General features: G+C 40.9%; 1 long non-coding RNA gene across 2 annotated transcripts in view; it reads left to right on the top strand.

Annotated features, from left to right (window-relative positions):
- Positions 1-5,338, top strand: part of LOC122557645 (uncharacterized) — a 268,498-nt gene extending 263,160 nt beyond the window's left edge. For both annotated transcript variants that reach the window (XR_015760107.1, XR_015760108.1), the window contains exon 6: positions 3,081-5,338. This is a non-coding gene — a long non-coding RNA (uncharacterized LOC122557645). The remainder of the gene's footprint in view (positions 1-3,080) is intronic.
- Positions 5,339-14,517: the final 9,179 nt, after the last annotated feature.

The raw sequence follows: 14,517 nt of genomic DNA, 5'->3' as shown, positions 1-14,517 counted from the left end.
TTGCAACATTTAAAAGGCATCTGGATGGGTATATGAATAGGAAGGGTTTAGAGGGATATGGGCCAAATGCTGGCACAGTGTTATTAGATAGGTTAGGCTATCTGGTTGGCATGGACGAGTTGGACCGAAGGGTCTGCTTCTTTGCCATACATCTCCATTACTCCAGACCCACAGTGATGTGGATGACTCTTAACTGTCCTCTGAACTAGAAATCCACTCAGTTCAAGGAAAGTAAGGAGTGGGCCTTGCCAGTGACGCCTACATTCCATGAAAGAATATTAAAAAAGAACAGCACTCTGACGGATTTGAATGGGGATGATGAAATCTCACTTGCTCCCTGCTGAGTTACTGAATGAGTGAGAATAAGACATTCAGTCAGGAGTCAGCACAGTCACTGAATATTATTGTGCTAATTAACAGAAACAAGAAAATCGAATTGAGCACATGATTCTTTCTATGCTGCAGAAGACCAGAAAACACTGGAAATAGCTGTTACTTTGGTCAAGGTGAAAATAGTTGTGTTTTCACATTCCCGTTAAGTAGCAGCTACTTCCTGTGTCTGTTATTTTCTGGTCTTTATTCTTGTCTAATAGTGAAACAAATCAAGATCACAAGAAACAAAGAACTGCAGCTGCTGGAAATCTGAAACAAAAAATAGAAATTGCTGGAAAAGGCTGGCAGCATCTGTGCAGAGAAAACCAAGTTAACATCTCAGGTCCAGCGCTTCTTCAGAAGAAGAAAGGTCACTGGATCCAAAATGCTGATGTTGCTTTCTTTGAACAAATTATCAAGTTTTATTTTCTTTATAGATGGTCCAGACCACTAGTTTCAAGTAGACATTATATTGATTTCATCCAAAACGTTTTTCTCACAATATAGAACTAACTTGGAGCAAGTTTAACATCCCTTTTACCAGAAAATGTTGATACCAAATCAGCCATTGTATTTAAAACTCTCATGATCTTCTTGGTCTCTTCAAAACATACTTTCAATCATGAGACTCTCACTCAATAATCCATGGTCAGAAAATGGTTGCAAAAAAGCAACAATATTTCCAAAGCAGCTTGGACTCCTGAGAGTTGTCAAATCTCTAGCCTGAATTTCCCCTGCATGTTGAGGGGAGAAGGGAGGATGCTGAATGTGGAGATGTGTTCAGTTGAAACTCTTTCCCTGTGCACTAGACACAACATACACACACACACACACACTCTTCTATGTTAATCCATAGTAATCATAACCCCTGTCTCCACACCCATGGACTCTCATTCCTTTCACACCAACCCATGCCCCAATAATGACTTCCCCCATGGACCTCCCCCACTATCCTCCGTGACTCATCCCGGAATACCTCTTATCAGCCATGCCAGTTCCAGTGCCTCTGTGTTCACCCAATGTATGCCCCATTCCCATCTCTCCAACCCCCATGTCACTGTCTCCCTCCATGGCATTTTATAGTTCCCTGTAAATCCAGTGCCAAATCATGTAAACCCATGTCCCACACTCACCACCCTTTGTTCTTACACCTAGAATGTGAACTCACCGAGTATTCACCATGTGCAGGATCCAAATAGAGAGGAGCTAAAATAAAATTCCATAAAATGAAATTATGAACATGTATTGTAAATGTTGATATATTGAATAACAAATCTCAGCAAAACCCCCATGTAATATACACATATTTCTCACCACACAGTGCCTTATAAGACCAAACATTTCACCCAAGTACACAATTCATTATACCAAGAAGCAATGGAATTAATTTATATTCACATTTCCAAAGGGCTTTCAAATTCCAAAATTGCAGACACCCTGTTGTGAGAAGAGATGGTTGTGAAATTTATCATTCACCTGACATTGACACTTTGGGTTTCAGGCTCCTGGTCTGCCTCACTCACACAGGACTGGATGCAGCTGTTGACTTAACTGGTCATGCAAATCCTGACCTGACCTCATTCCTGCCCCCCCACCCCAGTCATGGGAAATGTAGTGCTTGAGGATAGGATTTGTGATAGAGAGGCTGACATATTGTGAGATAAAGTGCTGTTAAGATGTAAAGCAATACAATGCAAGACCAGTCTGAATATTTTTTGACCTTGACAGAAGGATGAGCCAAATGTATCATTTTGTGATCATATCCTTCATCCTCAGTGACTTACGAGTGTTTTTAAAAATCACACCACATGTCTATAACTTCATACATTTTTTTCTTTGGTTGCTGGGGATTGCTGTGGCTCTGGGACTAAACAACTTGTTGTTTGAGCAGGAACCAAATATTTAAAGTTTATAATCTTGGCTAACACCCTTATCCATGTCATAGAGAGTGGGGTGATTTTCACTGAATAAACAATAGGCATAACACATACCACACAACTTAATTTCCAATGAACTTCAGTTGAACTTCATCAGGTAAGTGTAACCTCAGCAATGTAGTGTTCAATGGTTTAATTGAACTATATTTGACTATATTAGCCTGTTAACTGATGTGTGTTCACTGTGCTTGATTAATTAAGTCTGATGATAGTTACTGAGAGTTAAATGAAAGCTTCCAGGAAACTCTGAGAAACCTGTGCTGTGTACGTGTGTAGAAACCCTGTGATTGTTGAGATGCTTTACAACTTTATAAATAAACCTATTGCTGATTTAAACTAAAAATGGAAACAACTGCAGATGTTGTAAATTGGAAGCAAAAATAGAAATTGCAGGAAAAGCTTAGCAGGTCCAGAGCAATTTTGGAGAGAAATCAGAGTTCTGAGGAAGGGTCATCAGACCCAAAATGTTAACTCTGATTTCTCTCCACGTGTTGCCAGACCTGCTGAGCTTTTCCAGTTGATTTAAACTAGCCATCTCTGCGTTATTCTGTGTTAAATAAAATAGCCAACAAACTGGCATAAAATAGCCAACAAACTGGCATATCCACAAGTTGTTGTTACCATGCCACTCTATGTTTTTACTTAGTGGGGTTGGTTTGCTTAGATCGCTGGCTTGTGATGCAGTGTGATGCCAACAGCGTGAGTTCAATTCCTGCAACAGCTGCCGTTACCATGAAAGTTTGTCCTGTTTAACCTCTCTCCTTCCCTCAGGTCCAACCACCACCAGCCATCTCTCAGAGGGAGCAGCTCTTTGATCTCTAAGACTATGGCAACTTTACCTTGAAACTTAGCGATAGAAGAGAAACATACACATAAAGGACAGCTCATTGTCAAAAATACTTATTGGTTGAAACTGGGGTTTCTCCTCCTCCTGGACAGTGAAAATCTTACACTGAAAAGACAGCTTAACTGTTTACTAATTTCATAGCTATTTGCAGTGTTAATAATTTAGAATCATAACCACATTTGTCTGAGTTACTGTAAATGATAAATAACTAATTGTGTGAAGTTTTTTGAGACTATCCAAAGTTATAATTTACTATATAAAGTCAATTATTATGTTTTTCTTATAGCCTCAGCTATTATCATTAAACATCGCTCAATGTAGCAACATTGCAAGAATATACATGCAGATTCTTCAAAGCCAATGTCAACATTGTTGGTCCATTGTCATTTGATTTTTCATGTGGCTTACACAATTATCTTTGATGTTCAAAACCCCTTCAAGTCATCCTTCAACTTATACAAAGAACGATACCAATCAAGGGAAATTCTTTTTGCATCCCCACAGATGATGTTGCTACTATTCTGACTTTAGGTTTTTGATATCAGCACGTCATTATACTCTCAGAATAAAGCTGTACTAAGCTAACATAAAGGATGTATGAGAGAGGGAGGAAAGGAAAATCTTACAACAAAGCATTTGTGGTGAATAGACCCTAGCAGTTTTACTCAAGCTGGGGAAGTTATATAAGTTATTTGTGCATGTCATGCTAATACTATCGAGCAGTAAAACAGAGATGATATTGTCACCACAGCAGAATGGAAGAGTGCTGACTCTTACTCTTCCACATCATTTCCCAGAGAGTGAGCAGGTTATAGACCAGCGATATTGGTGGAGATTGTATAGTGTTGACCCACTGTGACTTTCTTTACCATACCCTAGGGCCTGGTTATCAGACCGCATTGCTTCTAGTATTGCAGAGTTCAGGAATTCTTTATGTGAAGTGCTGAGACATTGCCATTCAGATCTCTTGGAATCAACTCAGGGGAAGGTTTGGGCATTTTTCAATGGATGTCCCTCCAGCTTCAAAGCGACAAATCTACTGTTTCCCCCTCAAAGCTCAAGAAATCTAATAATAATAGAAATGTATTGTGTTGTTAAACTTGTATGAGATACAACAGTGATGACAAGCTTTTATGAGACTCTTGTTAGATTCAGCTGGATATTGTGTACCGTTGTGGGTGCCTTGTTAAAGGAAAGACATAAATGTATTGGAGAGAGGGCTGAAATGATTTACAAGAATGGGGCTAGGAATGAGGAAGGTCAATGATCGATTGAAGAAGTTGGGACTGTTCTCCTTGAAGCCAAGAAGGCCGAAAGGAGATTTGATAGAGCCTTTCAAAAAAATGAGTGGGTTGAATAGAAAAGAAAAAGAAAAGCTGTTCCTAACAATAAAATGATTAAGAGGTGATTTAAGATTGATTTAAGGTGATATGTAAAAGTAACAAGGGTGCTATGAGAAATAAAAAAACATGTTTTCACCAAGTCAATCTTTAGGGTATGGTAGGTACTGCCTGGAAATGTAGCCTATTTCAATCAAGACAGTCAAGAGAATGATTATTTAGATACAACTAGTGTATGAGGGTATGAGGAAAAGGCATGAGATTACCACAAGGTAATGATACTTGTTTGAGTAAACTATTACTGGAAACAGTATTGTAAATTGCTCCTGGACTCTCTTCAATGCATTCACTTCTTTCCTATAATGTGACACCCAAACTGTACACAATACTCTAGCTGAGGTCTAACAAGTGTTTTATATTTGTTTATCATCACTGTTGTAACTGATGTTCAATAAAATAGCAAATTTCTGGCATTATTATTTTTCTTGAGCTGTGAGAGGGAAACATTAGATTGATTGCCTTCATGCTGGGCAGAATGAATCCTTTGGACATTATACTAATTCTGTGATTCTGGGAATTTTAAGAAACTATAAATAGGCTAATGTAAACCTTCAATACAGATTCATTCCCCCAGCTTTATTGTTATATAGTCATATAACAGTTTCTATCCACAAATTACATCTTGTGTTAATTTATATTGTAGTGCTTTGAAATTTCTTTTTATGCACCAAACATTTTCAAGTTTATTGTAATAAATTAATGCATTTTTAACTTTAATTAGCTCGATGTTTAATCACAAACTGTTTCCTATGATTTTAATGAATTAAAGTTTGATCAATATCGTTTTTGTTCCCTGTCTTTTTTCCAGTTGAACATAATGGGTTTCCATTCACTTTTAACATGAAAGCCCATTGGCCTCAACTTGGCAGTACAAGCTGAACATCTGGTTCCTGAAGAGATTCTGGAATCATTTGTCACTGTTTTGTAACGCCAGACCTGTTTTTATTTACATGTTAAAGCAGTGAGTGGTTTACACAAGTGCTTATAAAATTATTTGTTATGCCCATTAGTTTCACAGACACATTTTTCAAGGTTGCCTTCAGAGAAGTACCTATCATTGGTTTTATCATGAAAGCCAACTCTTGTTATGAAATAACTGTACACGTTAGATTTTCCTTTCCCAACTTTTACAGGCTGCACAGTTTGTAATCTGAGCACCATTGATTTAAAGTGTGGTTGGAATATAACGGGAATGTGGATGACAATTTTTGTTCAACAGTTGACTGGATCCACCAAATAGTTGGGAGTTTATAGAAAGACTTTTCCTTCTATATATATGCCATTTAGGAGATTTTGGAGGAACATTCCATTTTTAGCCAGATAGAAAATGAACAGAGAATTTACTAACAATTGGGAAATTCATCTCAGTGTTTTTTTTTCTGTGCATCATAGAATCCTTACAGTGTGGAATCAGGCCACTTGGTCCATGCATACCTTCCGAAAAGCATCCCACCCAAACCCACCCCCTCCCCCATACCTGTACTTAATCCATCTAACCTGCACATCCCGGAACTCTATGGGCAATTTACCATGGTCAAGTCAACCTAGCCTACATATCCCTAGACTGAATGGACAATTTAGCATGGCCAATCCACCTAACCTACACATCAATGGACTGTGGGAGGAAACTAGAGTACCCTGAGGAAAAAGTGAGGACTGCAGATGCTGGAGATCAAAACTGAAAATGTGTTGCTGGAAAAGCGCAGCAGGTCAGGCAGCATGCAAGGAGCAGGAGAATTGACGTTTCGGGCATGAGCCCTTCTTCAGGAATGAGGAGAGTGTGCCAAGCAGTCTAAGATAAAAGGTAGGGAGGAGGGACTTGGGGGAGAGGCGTTGGAAATGCGATAGGTGGAAGGAGGTTAAGGTGAGGGTGATAGGCCGGAGTGGGAGTGGGGGCGGAGAGGTCAGGAAGAAGATTGCAGGTTAGGAAGGTGGTGCTGAGTTCGAGGGTTGAGACTGAGACAAGGTGGGGAGAAGGGAAATGAGGAAACTGGAGAAATCTGAGTTCATCCCTTGTGGTTGGAGGGATCCTAGGCAGAAGATGAAGCGCTCTTCCTCCAGCTGTCGTGTTGCTATGGTCTGGCGATGGAGGAGTCCAAAGACCTGCATGTCCTTGGTGGAGTGGGAGGGGGAGTTGAAGTGTTGAGTTGGTTGATCCGGGTGTCCCAGAGGTGTTCTCTGAAACGTTCCGCAAGTAGGCTCCCCAATATAGAAGAGGCCACATTGGGTGCAGCGGATGCAGTAAATGATGTGTGTGAAGGTGCAGGTGAATTTGTGGTGGATATGGAAGTATCCCTTGGGGCCTTGGAGGGAAGTAAGGGGGGAGGTATGGGTGCAAGTTTTGCATTTCTTTCTTTCTACCCTGAGGAAACACATGCAGACATGAGGATAATGCGCAAACTCAATACAGACAGTTGTCTGAGTGTGGAATTGAACCCAGGTCTTTGGTGCGATGAGGCAGCAGTGCTAATCACTGAGCCACAGCACTAAGAATAGAAGGGGGGAACAAACAGAATGCTCTTTTGTTACAGTTAAAGGCAGTGATGACTCCAAGCACTATACCAGCTACCATGTGCTGAGGTTGTCATTTCCTTTGTCTGAATTTGAAAAGGGGACATGTTCTCCCTAATGTACGAGATCACTGTAGAGCCTCAGTCTGAGCATGGAAAATTTGTGAGCAAGAAAAGTCCCAGCTATGTTATTCAGTAGTGTCCCAGATCACTATAGCTGGATTATCACTCCACCTCTTTCCCACCTGGCCCGTCCCACCTCCCAACCAACGCCATGTCAACTCTCAGGTGAGTCTGCAAAACAGAAAACCAGTGGAACAGGAAAGATTTACATTTATGTCGAGCTGTCCAGGACCTCCAGACCACCTTAAAGTGCTTTACAGCCAATGAAGAATTTTTGAAATGCAGTCACAAATGTGGCAACCAATTTGAATGCAGTAAAATCCCGTGAACATCAATTTTGATAACGACCAGGTAATCCATTTGGGTAATGTCGATTGATAGATGGATATTAGCCAAAATACCAGGGAAAGCATCCCTGCCTTTCACTGAAATAGTCCCATTTAGATCGACCTGAACCAATAGATGGGACTTAGTTTAATATCTTCTCTGAAAGACAGCACCTCTGACAATACAGTATTTGCTCAGTATTGCACTCTGATGCCAACCTTCATTTTTGGAGTGGAACATTGAACCTGAACTTGTGACTGAGAGAAAATAGAGCAACCAACTGAGCCAGGGGCTGCCTCTCAAAACCCAAGGAAGTCAAAGATAGGTGGTTGAAAATGGGGCATTTCTGAGGTGCAGGAGAACAGTTGTTTTGAGAACTCAGGTAGGAACGAGACCACTCCATAATTTATTTCTGAAATGTTCCTTCGTTGTATGGGAGAGAAGAATTATGAGTTCAATTTGCAGTAAATAATTTTGTCTCTCCGACAAAAATCCAAAATCAACTGTACAATCCAGTACAGTGCTTCTTAATCCAGCTGTACATTTGAAATTTAGATTTAAGCAGTCAAGTTACCAAGTGGGTACTCCAGTGGATCACAGATATTGAGCTTGATGCTTTATTTGCTGAAGATGAGAAATAAATGCCCTTTTCTATTCCTCCATAGTTTAAGGACATAAGTTCAACAGGAAATGACAGAGTGCTGCTGTAAATCTCCTCTGTAATAGACAAACAATGAATGATGGCATTTCTCTTTTTCACATTGGAAGCGTTCTAAGTGACTGGGGATTGTGTCTTGAGGGACTACCAGCACAAATGGACATAAAGCTTAAAACAATATAAAATACATCTAAAATTCAGTCATTCAAAGCTATCACCAAATGAAATGGAAATCCATTTTATTTATGGATTGGCTCATATGGTAATCTTCAAGAACTATAAAAGTCAATTGTTTTTAAAGGGAGTCACAGCTGAATCCAAACTTTCCCAATTTGGGAAAAACTTGAACAAAAGGATCAGTCCTCAGGGAGTGTGCTCAGTCCACGACTGCTTCAGAAATGGCACCATCTCTGTTAGAAAGTGAGGGTTATCCTCCAATCAGCACCAACTATTTCAATCGAGTCACAGCTCATGTTTAGCTCACAGTGAGACATGGATAATATCCAGGCTTCGCCTGACAAGTGAGAGATGAGGTCAAACCTTGTAAAATGGCGTGTCAGGCCAGGCAAGACGCAACAAGGTTCCTGATGTGATGATGAAATTTACATCGGTTGCCATCATGGTAACTGACGGCTGTGTCCTCATCCAAGCAGCAGGTGTGGTAAGTGCCTCAGAGCACATGGCCTGCTGCTGATAATCCTTTGCCTCCTCCTTCCTTTAGCATCATGCCCTCTTCTGTTCTGCCTCTCCCACAGTAAGCTTTGTGTTGCACCCCAACACGACTGCTACAAAGGACCCAAGATTGGGAGCTCCCAATGTGGTCTCCTCTACATCGGGGAGACAGGACGCCTACTCGCAGAGCACTTCAGAGAACATCTCTGGGACATGTGCACCAACCAACCCTACTCCCCCATGGCTGAACACTTCAACACTCCCTCCCACTCCGCCAAGGACAATTACTGGCAAGCAACATTCACCCAGTGTGCAGCAGTGCTGTCTGGAGACTTCACAGAGTCATGGAGTCATACAGCATGTAAATAGACCCTTCGGTCCGACTAATCTGTGCTGACCACATTCCCAAATTAATCTAGTCCTACAGGCCTCTGTTTGGCCCTCATCCCTCTAAACCTTTTCTATTCATGTACTTATCCAAACATCTTTTCAATGTTGTAACTGTACATGCATCCACTACTTCCTCTGACAGTTCACTCCATACATAAACCACTCTCTGTATACAAAAGTTTCCCCTCATTTCCTTATTAAATCCTTCTCCTCACTTAAAATTATGCCCCTTAGTTTTGAACTCCCCCACTTTAGCAAAAGGCCTTTGCTATTCACCTTATCTATGCCCCTCATGATTCTATAAACCTCCATCAGGTCACCCCTCAACCTCCTTCTCCAGTGGAATAACTTCACTAACTATTGTTGCCTTCTCAGCATGGAGAGTTATTCCCCAAATCAGACACAGTCATTAGAATACAGGCTGCTTTCTCATTGGAGAGAGAGAGATGACTGGTGGTGGTTAATTTGAGGGTCATCAAACCTCAGACAAGACGAAAGACTGAGAAAGACAGTCATAGAATCCCTGCAACACAGGTAGAGGCCATTTAGCCCATCAGGTCTGCATCAACCCTCCAAACAATATTCCAACCTATCCCCCAAACCCACATTAACCATGTCCAACCCAGCAAACCTGCAGATCATTGGACTGTGGGAGCAAATCAGAGCACCTGGCAGAAACTCACACCAGAGAACATGCAAATTCAACACAGACAGTCACCCAAGGCTTGAAATGAACCAGGTCCCTGGCACTGTGAGGCAGCAGTGCTAACCACGGAGCCACCCTGTCACCCAAGTCCTCCATGACAACCTCAACTTGTGCAAGAATTGAACGCACTCTGTGAGCTTCAGTTTGTATCATAAATCATCTGTACAGCCAACTTAGCTAGTCAGCTATTAAGCTGAAAGCTGTTGATGATCCCCTTAAATAGCATCTGTGGAAGACCGTGATAGTGCCCCAATCTCTGAGTCAGGAGGTCTGGGTCCAAGTCCTTTAAGTCCCACCTGCTCCAGTGTTGTATAATAACAGTTCTGCACAAGTTAATTTAAGAAAATAAAACACATTAGAGCAGAGTTAAAGATAAAAGAGCTGAAATCAAATACGTGTTACACACTGACTGATATCATACTATAATACCATAAGGAATAGAAACATGAGTAGACCATTCGGCCCCTTAGGCCTGCTCAGCCATTCACTAGGATCATACTCTGCTTGATCATAATGCTCTTCACGATATTTTCATGAAGCAGTCCACTGGAAGTGAGTAAAAACATTGTGGTTGTTAATTTGGCATTAAAGATGCCCCCTTTATGTCCAAGGCATTGGCAATTCAGAGTCAAATTTGACAGCTTTTACATTGCTGAGATGGTATAGAACTAGTACCCAACAATTTTCTGTCACTTTACAAATTTTCAAATAAATGTATTTTAATCACAAGGGTTCTCGTTTGAACATTGTACACCTGAAAGAAAGACTTGAATTCATTTATCACTTCAGTAGTTTGAAAGAAATATAGTCTTTATTACAATGTATAAAATGCAGTCATAGAGTCGTATAGCACAGAAACACACCCTTCGGTCCAACTTGTCCATGCTGACCAGATATCCCAACCTAACCTAGTCCCACCTGCCAGCACTCGGCCCATATCCCTCTAAACCCCTCCTATTCCCTCTAAACCCCTCCTATTCATATACCCATCCAGATGCCTTTTAAATGTTGCAATTGTACCAGCCTCCACTGCTTCCTCTGGCAGCATTCCATACACGCACCACCCTCTGTGCCTCTTGGGTCTCTTTTATATCTTTCCCCTCTCATCCTAAACCTTTGCCGTCTAGTTCTGGACTCCCCCACCCTAGAGAAAAGGCTTAGTCTATTTATCCTGTCCATGCCCCTCATGATTTTATAAACCTGTATAACGTCACCCCTCAGCCTCCGATGCTCCAGGGAAAACAGCCCCAGCCTGTTCAGCCTCTCCTTTTCGCTTAAATCCTCCAACCCTGGCAACATTGTGACTAATTTACACTCAGCAAGATCCCACTGATGACAATAAAACAATGACCAAGTAATCAAATTTTGTGATGCTGATTTAATGATGAATATCAGAAAGGACAATTGGGATAACACTGCTGCTCATCTTCAAAATCATGTCAAGGTGCATTCATGTCCACTTGAGAAAACAGATGGCATCTGAAAGATGGTATCTTCAACAGCACTTCTGTGCTAGCTTGCCTTGTTCTAGAATGGGATTTGAACCCACAAAGTCCTGAGTCAGCAGCAAGATTGCTAGCCGCTGACGCCATGTCTGGAAATCCGAGCATACTTGCTTTCAGCCAGTGAAAGTATGAATGTAGTTGACAAGAACATTTCCTAAACTCCTGAAATAGGACAAATCATTTCGAGATATGTACTCACAAAGATCCATCTTCATTACTTGCCAAGTTAGCAACAGAAGACAAGCAGAGAAGTACCTCATAGTCTATCTATTCAGTTTAAACCTACCTTCATGTAGAACTATGTAAATATTTTGCTTTAATTAATGACGATCCATGGTACAATATTTCTTTTCATCTAGAAGCAATTAGATATTAGCATGCAAATATATTGGCTAAAAGGGAACAGGAAATTAGTCTTTAATCTTATTTCTCTGGTTATGAATGGCCAATACTTATTAATACAGCTGCAGCTTTTCAACAAATGTACTTTGTCAAACCAATAATTAAATTGAAAAGAGGAGGTTCGTTCAAACATATTATGTCATCCTGAAATTAAAACAGAACTTGGTTGGGTCATTTAGCTTGCTGTACTTGGCTGGTTTAGATAATTCTGTTTTATTTATCAAGCTTTCTCATTAGGTGTAAGAAGACCTTGTAATATGAATTTAATAAAGTAATTACTGTAGTTAATAGATGAAAAATGTGCTCAACATAGCAACATATAGTAAGGGAGGCTCAATCATTAACATTTGCAAAATACAGACTTTACAGAATATTTTTGCAACATCAATGGTAATAGGATTGTGCTTTCAGTCAGGTTTATCAAACATACACTTGCTGGGATTTCAAAGTAAACAGTACAAGACGATATTTAAAAACAAGGATTAGGTGTTTGGTTTTGACAATGTGCTGCAGTTCGGCAAATACTTTACTAAAGGACTGCCACCTATTGGATTTTTTAATGAATTGCAAACTGTTGCAAGTTTGCACATCACAGAATGATCAGACCAAATAAGTATAGGGTCTTGTGGTGATGTGGAGGTGTCTATACCTCGAAGTCAGTGTTCAAGACCCACTTGCCCTGAAGGTGTGTTATGACATGTAAGCAGGTTGGTTAACGACAGCTCAATTGAAAGCAAAGTTAAAAACCACACAACACCAGGTTATAGTTCAACAGGTTTAATTGGAAGCACACTAGCTTTCGGAGCGATGCTCCTTCATCAGGTGATTGTGGAGGGCTCGATCGTAACACAGAATTTATAGCAAAAATTTGCAGTGTGATGTAGTAAGTGTTGGATAAATTTGGCAGTGTCTGTGCAAAGAGTGACATTTTGCCTTCAGTATGGCTCTTCTTTGGAACATTTTCCCAGCAACTTCACTATTTAGCTTTTGTTTTAGCATACAGCCCAAACAGAGATTCATCGCAGATGATCACATATGCTTAACCTGCTGAATTATTAGTCAAATATTTTCTGCACTTATCTGTGTAACTTTACCGATGAGTACTGGGCAGGGTTGTTTCCAGAGTATCAGGAATATTTGGATTTAAAAACTGAAAACTTTTGAACATTAGTGAATCTTCTCCATGCAGTTTTACATACAGTCATAGAGTCATAGTGATGTACAGCATGGAAAAAGACCCTTCAGTCTAACCCATCCATGCTGACCAGATATCCCAACCCAATCTAGTCCCACCTGCCAGCACCCGGCCCATATCCCTCCAAACTCTTCCTATTCATATACCCATCCAAATGCCTCTTAAATGATGTAATTGTACCAGCCTCCACCACTTCCTCTGGTAGCGCATTCCATACACGTACCACCCTCTATGTGAAAAAGTTGCCCCTTAGGTCTCTTTTATAGCTTTCCCCTCTCACCCTAAACCTATGCTCTCTAGTTCTGGACTCCTTCACCCCAGGGAAAAGACTTTGTCTATTTATCCTATCCATGTCCCTCATGATTTTTTAAACCTCTATAAGGTCTCCCCTCAGCCTCCTAAGCTCCAGGGTAAAAAGTCCCAGCCTGTTCAGCCTCTCCCAATAGCTCAAATCCTCCAAACCTGGCAACATCCTTGTAAATCTTTTCTGAGTCCTTTCAAGTTTCACAACATTTTTCTGAAAAGAAGGAGACCAGAATTGTATGCAATATTCCAACAGTGGCCTAACCAATGTCCTGTACAGCCGCAACATGACCTCCCAACTCCTGTACTCAGTACTCTGACCAATAAAGGAAAGCATACCAAATGCCTTCTTCACTATCCTATCTACATGTGACTCCACTTTCAAGGAGCTATGAAACTGCACTCCAAGGTCTCTTTGTTCAGCAACACTCCCTAGGACCTTACCATTAAGTGTATAAGTCCTGCTAAGATTTGCTTTCCCAAAATTCAGCACCTCACATTTATCTGAATTAAACTCCAACTGCCACTTCTTAGCCCATTGGCCCATCTGGTCCAGATCCTGTTGTAATCTGAGTTAACCCTCTTCGCTGTCCACTACACCTCCAATTTTGGTGTCATCTGCAAATTTACTAATTGCACCTCTTATGCTCGCATCCAAATTATTTATGTAAATGACAAAAAGTAGATGACCCAGCACCGATCCTTGTGGCACTCCACTGGTCACAGGCCTCCAGTCTGAAAAACAACCCTCCACCTCCATCCTCTGTCTTCTACCTTTGAGACAGTTCTGTATCCAAATAGCTAGTTCTCCCTGTAGTCCATGAGATCTAACCTTGTTAATCAGTCTCCCATGGGGAACCTTGTTGAACGCCTTACTGAAGTCCATATAGATCACATCTACCGCTCTGCCCTCATCAATCCTCTTTGTTACTTCCTCAAAAAGCTCAATCAAGTTTGTGAGACATGATTTCCCACGCACAAAGCCATGTTGATTATCCCTAATCAGTCCTTGCCTTTCCAAATACATATACATCCTGTCCCTCAGGATTCCCTCCAACAACTTGCCCACCACCGAGGTCAGGCTCACTAGTCTATAGATACCTGGCTTGTCCTTACCACCTTTCTCAAACAATGGCACCACATTAGCCAACCTCCAGTCTTCCGGTACCT

The sequence above is a fragment of the Chiloscyllium plagiosum genome, unplaced genomic scaffold, assembly GCF_037043375.1.
Source record: "Chiloscyllium plagiosum isolate Xiang-an unplaced genomic scaffold, Cpla_swu_hap1 HiC_scaffold_18, whole genome shotgun sequence".
Lineage (NCBI taxonomy): Eukaryota > Metazoa > Chordata > Chondrichthyes > Orectolobiformes > Hemiscylliidae > Chiloscyllium > Chiloscyllium plagiosum.
This window is presented reverse-complemented; position numbering and strand designations above follow the sequence as displayed.